This window comes from Formica exsecta, unplaced genomic scaffold, assembly GCF_003651465.1.
Source record: "Formica exsecta isolate Colony F162 unplaced genomic scaffold, ASM365146v1 scaffold480, whole genome shotgun sequence".
Classification (NCBI taxonomy): Eukaryota; Metazoa; Arthropoda; class Insecta; order Hymenoptera; family Formicidae; genus Formica; species Formica exsecta.
The window spans coordinates 313,722-320,453 of NW_021852036.1; the positions used below are offsets into that span (position 1 = coordinate 313,722).

Genomic DNA, 6,732 nt, shown 5'->3' on the forward strand with positions numbered 1-6,732 from the left:
AAAACATTATATTTCGTATTGCGTATTTTTGTTCAAAATTCCAGGTAAAGAAAATATTTTAAAGATTTTTTGATGCAATTTCCAAAAATAAATGTTTTTAATGTACGTGTTTTCTAATGCTTTTCACTCATACAAAGGAAAAACACAAAACCAATTTAAGTTTCAACTGCTAGATTTACAAATGTACTAAAACAAATTAAAATTTTCGTTAAGATAAAAATTTTTAACTTGCATAATATTTTCATTTTTTATTACTAAAAATTAAAATAGAGAATATGTATTGCATATTCTCAATATTTCATTAAGACATTGAGTATATAAACAGAAATAGATATATATTTATTATATAATATATTTTAAACACACATAATTCATAACTTGGCTTATCGGCGGATTGCAGATTGTTTACAGTATAAAAGCAAGATTATTAAAGAGAATTTTTTTAAAAATTCCCTGAGTCCCAATAAAATTCCATGAGAATTTCCTGATCTCTCCAGGTACAAAAAAAATTCCTTGAGAGTTCCAGGTTTTCTATGTTTTTCCAGGGGTAGACACCCTGATAAGTATTCGGTCGATTTGAGAAACGTCCATGGTTTTACAAGCGACAAATAAAAATGATTCTTGTCTTGCACAAAGAATATAGATTAGAGTTATTGACCGGATAATTTTTTATAAAAACCGATGCGTTCGATCTACCGATTTTTTTCGCAAAAATGCAGAGCAATGCAAACAGAGACGTGCTAAACGAAAAGAAAAATTATACAAAACAAAAGTGACGTTGGCAGTCTTCCAATCCTTCGGATATATAATTAGATCTTTCTCGTATTGACCTCACTTCCTCTCGACTCGATACTAGAAGGCTCCAATTATATGTAATTATCTTTCACGATGCGTTTATATGTTCACTATTGCGTTATACAACACATCATGGACCGACCGATCATATATTTTTAAAGAAAGAAAATCTTTATTCATTGCCAGCAGATTACATATCTTTGGTAAAGAAATTGTATAAAATAAAAGAATCTATAATAGTTCTTCATAGAGAGGCGCTTAAAATAAATTCTTAACTTTTTAAATCTCTCATCTTTGGCATAGATCTGTACATGATGATGATTCAAATAAATGCGAATACATTATTTTCATGCACGACGCATTATGCAAATCCTCGTTTGACGTGCAAGCAGCTGATATTAAGGCGCGCAAAATCTAACACGTGCAAAATTTTTACCTACGCAACGGAAACTTGGCAGCGGAGAAATGTAAATTGCGAATATTGCGCGTTACTTTCTTGCAAGCGCAAAATTCACTGTATATTTATTTATAACGCATACTATTTCTATTTCGCCTGATATCGTTCCGCGCGTAGGTATCGAATTTTGGCTGCGCTCTATTTTTCCCCTGGATAAAACACGTCATCTATTCTTAGGCAGATCTCTACGACTCGAACGCACGCTGCAAATCGTCTTCTAGAGAAGGGGAAAAAAGAGTTTTCAAAATCACAAGATGTGTCGACGCTACAATTTAGGATTTTGCCGCATAATCTTTAAGGATATACATATGTGTCATATGTTAAAACAGCATATTGACAAAAGCATGAAAATTTCGTAGATTGTTCTACTATCTCTGCTGAGTATCTGTGCAAAATCTGAGTATGATGCTCTTAACGGAAATTAATGGAGGATTATAATTGACAAAGAAAAATCATTGTCACTGAAATAAAAATTTTCACATATATTAAGGAAATTCTAATAAATATTTGTGCAAAACTTAATTTAGATCCACTTACTCATTTAAAAGTTATTTATTAAAAGTTGTAGAAAAATACTTATTATAACCCGAAATCTTTCGGTAAATTATTCGGTTTTTTTTCTTGCAGTTGATTTTAGAAGGTATTTACGATCAAAAGTTTTTGTCATAAATTTGGAAAAATATTAATTACAATTATTTTCTTTTACGAAAACGTTAAAAACCATAGTATTTTGTGATACTTTAATTCTTTTCATAATGCGGGTTTATTTATTTGATTTTTCAAAAAGTATAAACGTAAGAAATATGTTTCCTTTTTTTAATTTTGACAGCTTTTTGCTATTATGGTACAGCCAAAACATCCTTAAATTCGCTTATCGCGTTTGTACGGTTGTAAAAAGATGAAATATTTTGCTGAATTATACATGATAATTATATACATAATGATGCTCTCCAAGTATGTTAAATTTAACGTATTTGTATCGATTCTCTTTCTGTTACGATTCGATAAAGATAATAACAAATAAAAAGACAAAATGATGTAAGATGGGCAAGTATTAATGGATAACGCATTATCGGTGCAAAGTTCGTTTATCGGAGAGGATCATTGGACAATATTTACTAGTAAATGTAGATAATATTTATTAGTAAAATATCAGGAGACTGATGACGAGGACTGATGATGGTTATGTAAAATGTGAAATATAGCGAGAGGTAGTGGTATACGGGGTGTTTTAAATCAACTTTGAAAATATTCTAGACAGAGATATTTGACAAACATGAAAAAGAAGATTTATCGATCAATTATTTTCTTTTAATAAAAATATCGTTGTCACAATATTGAACCGCATTTTGTTCAGAATAATTTTTTGCGTCAAGATCTACTTATCCTCGTAACTGTTACGTATGATGCGAATTAGAGACTTGCCAAATAACGCAAAACACAAGATAACCTTGCGGATGAGGAAGAATGTCATCATGTGTACACGTGACACAAAGCATCGATCGCACCATACATGATAAACTACATGAGTCTTTAATTCTTTTTAATTCCTCAAAAGTTGTCATGTCGTTATGCTCGCACAAAGTATGCGCGGTCGATGGTGTATGTTAGAATCTAGAGCGGATAAATGTCGGAGATGAATAATAATGAGTCACGCGAGAGAAAGAAAGAGAGAGAGCCGAGAGAAAGAGCGGAAAGAGGAAGAGAACCAAAGGCAAGACGAGAATGAGGAGGATCGGATTTCTGGCTGCCGGTGTTCTCGATAACATTTAAAGCTGTGGCTCTTCCTACTATTTGTATTTAATTTCATATATTTCTGAGAAATATGTGTCATGTCTAATTAGATTTATCGCACAAAGTATGCGCGGTCGATGGTGTATGTTAGAATCTAGAGCGGATAAATGTCGGAGATGAATAATGAGTCACGCGAGAGAAAGAAAGAGAGAGAGAGCCGAGAGAAAGAGCGGAAAGAGGAAGAGAACCAAAGGCAAGACGAGAATGAGGAGGATCGGATTTCTGGCTGCCGGTGTTCTCGATAACATTTAAAGCTGTGGCTCTTCCTACTATTTGTATTTAATTTCATATATTTCTGAGAAATATGTGTCATGTCTAATTAGATTTATCGCACAAAATATACTTTATTTGTCCACCTACCACTTCCATTTATCAAAAATTAAATTTTCTATGAATCAAAATAACGTGAAACATAAAAAAGCACATGAGGTGGAATAAAAAAATTATAAAAATCATTAGTTTTTGTAACTTGATTGATTTAGAGAAGGAGAGAGAAAGAGAGCAAGATTTTTAATTAAAGAATATATTTAACGAAATATTTAGAATTAAAAATTATAAAATAAAATTATTAGTGAAATATATTTAAGATCCAAAATAAATGTGGTATTTTTTCGCAATCGATTGTAAGAAAATCGTGTGGCAAAATAAAAATTTTTTGTTAGAATTCTTCTATTTAATCTGAAGAGGAATAGTTAATCTTCTACTCGAAGTGTGTATAAAAGATATTTTTCATGCATAAATTACAACGGGAGACGCGAGACGTTTTAGGACCACCGCTATATTTAATGTCGCGCTCTGGCGAGGGTTAATTTTCTCTTTGAGAGATGCAGAGGTGAGGTTTTCTACGTATAACATTATGGTGCGAGAGTATCCGAAACCCGAGGAGGCAGAATGCCGGCATAGGTTTATATTTATACAAACCGCTCTCCAGCTCTTATAATAGCGAGCCGGCCTCGCATTTGCGGCGAGATGCATTCATATACCTTGTCTTAGGTCAAGCGCTTATGTCTCGGGGAACTGAACCGGCTACTTCCTTATAAAATTTCTGCGTGTACAGAAATCGTCGCTCAAGAATAGCGATGCGGAAATCCGATTTTCTCAATACAAAAACATTTAATATCGATTGCGAGCAAAATCAGGGTGTCTATCCAAAGCTTGTAAAAAAATTCCCTGAGAATTCCCTGATTTTTCAGGTAATTCGTTCAAAATTCCAGGTAAAATTAGAGAATTTTTAGATGGAATTTTTTAAAATAAGCTTTTTTGTGTGCGTTTTCTAATGCTTTTCACTCATGTAAAGGAAAAATAAACCATACTTAAATTTCAAATATTAAATTAAAAAATGTATTGAAAAGAACTGAATGACTTTTGTAAGATAAGCATTTTTCATTTGCATATTTTTATTTTCTATCATTAATTGTAAGAATTACAATAAAAAATGTGTACTCAGTATTGTGTATTCAATATTTTTTGCTATGGCAATGAACATATGATCAAAGAGAAAGATATATATTTATAATATATTTGAAACATATAATTCACAATCATTGGCCAATCAGATTGCCGATGCTTGCAATATAAAAACAAAATGATCAAAGAGAGAATTTTTGAAAAAATTTCCTGAGTTCGAGTAAATTTCCATGAGAATTACTTGATTTTTCAAGGTAAAAACGAAATCCCTGAGAATTCCAGGTTTTCTAGGTTTTTCCAGGGAGTCGACACCCTGAAAATCAAAAATTGATATTCGAAAATTCTGCAAATTAATTAAATTATTACTGATGTATTTGATGTATTTTTTTATTATTATTTTACGTACTATTTCTAATATTTATTGTTCAAGTGATACATTTTTTACAGATTATAATAAATTTTCCAAAATTCCACCGTTAAGATCAATGCATTTTTTAATTGTGTGAACATGGCGTGTTGCTCGTCTGAGTACATCGTGACGTTCCTTTATGCGGGCACTAGCATCCATTATTTGAGCGAGCAGTTCGTCTCGTGTATTCACTTTTCTTCTGTACACTTCAACCTTCATCCAACCCCATAAACAAGTGAATTATACAGAAGAAAAGTGAATACACGAGACGAACTGCTCGCTCAAATAATGAATGCTAGTGCTCGCATAAAGGAACGTCATGATATACTCAGACGAGCAACACGCCATGTTCACACAACAGTTGAAAAATGCATTGATGTTAACGGTGGAATATTTGAAAATTTATTATAATTTGTAAAAAATGTATCACTTGAACAATAAATATTAGAAATAGTACGTAGTATTTCTTTCTTGTCAGTAATTTTGCAACTGTACATTCAAGTCGCTCTATCTCGGAAACCGTGGGGAATAGGACATATATTCATATGAACATTTTTGCTTAAAATGACCGATACGATCACCTCCCAGAATATTGACCTTCCCTTCTGGAACATCCTGTATAGTAATACAGGGTGTTCCAAATCAGGTCAATGAAACTTCATCTTATAGAAAATTGAATTTGGAACAAAAAAGTTTTTCTATAAACATAGGTCTGGAAACGCTTCGTTAAAAAGTTATAACTAATAAACTCTCTATATAAGTAATTAGTTATGATCAAAATTCAATAAGAATATTTTTATGTTTGCATTTGCAATGTTTGCATTACGAATGTAGTGTTTACATAAAAACTATCGAAAGGTGGTCTTTTCAAGTTTCTGTTTTTTTCGTTGTTTTGAGCTTATTTTCTTTAACGCCTAATCAGAATTAAATGAAATTAGTGTAATTTAGTTTATTTAATTACCCATCAGATTTATTTCGTTACTTTTTTCAAACGAATGAAGGATTTTGAAGTTATTTTTTAAAAATCATCAAAAAACATGATTTTTCAAAGTTTATTAGCTATAACTTTTTAACAAAGCGTTTCCGGACCTATGTTTATCCGAACTTTTTTGTTCCAAATTCAATTTCCTATAAGGTCCTGAAGTTTCATTGACTTGGAACACCCAGTATATTCAATAAACAATCCTGCAAATCTGTTCCTTTGAGCGGCAGCAACTTCCTTCTCTCTTCCTCCAAATTCGATATATTAATTTTTTTTTTCAAATATATTTAATGTTATTAAATCTCTTTTATTCGGAACGATCAATTTTTAAATTGCCGCCATCTTTGACGCAGGCGTGCCGACTCCTGAAACCGGGCGCGAATCCCGCGGATGAAAAAAATAAAAACAGTTGTGTAAAAAAAACGCAGTACTCGTTACCCGTTTACACGAATGAATAAAAGTTCTTGCAAACGAAAATCTGTTTTTCGAAAAATCGATCGCACACGGTATATCGAACCGGTCGCGCGAGAAGAAGAAGAGGTTAACGCACGAACGTCGACAAGATGAAAATCCGAACGACACGAAGGTCATTGGGTCAAGACCGGCGAGCAACGTTATCGGCCGGCTAACTCTACGCCGGAGTTAACTGAACGCAATCGCGCGATAGGTTAATCTTTAACAGTAAGTGAGACTTACCTCCCATGACTGATGTTTACTAGTGAGAGAATTCGGGCGTTCGCTTTACGTCTTTTTGGATCGAGATCGGAAGGAATCGAAGGATCCGTACACACCCACCACCTGCCGGCACTGACCGATGAAACAGGAACGATCGTCTGCACTCTGTCAGCGCCACAACGCGAGTGACGATGAGACGATGAGACGATGTGA

At 33.0% G+C, this 6,732-nt stretch overlaps 1 long non-coding RNA gene across 1 annotated transcript in view; it reads right to left on the bottom strand.

Moving 5' to 3' along the window:
• The window catches only part of LOC115241376, an 11,368-nt gene extending 4,636 nt beyond the window's left edge, over positions 1–6,732 (bottom strand). The window contains exon 1 of the long non-coding RNA XR_003884892.1: positions 6,541–6,732. This is a non-coding gene — a long non-coding RNA (uncharacterized LOC115241376). The remainder of the gene's footprint in view (positions 1–6,540) is intronic.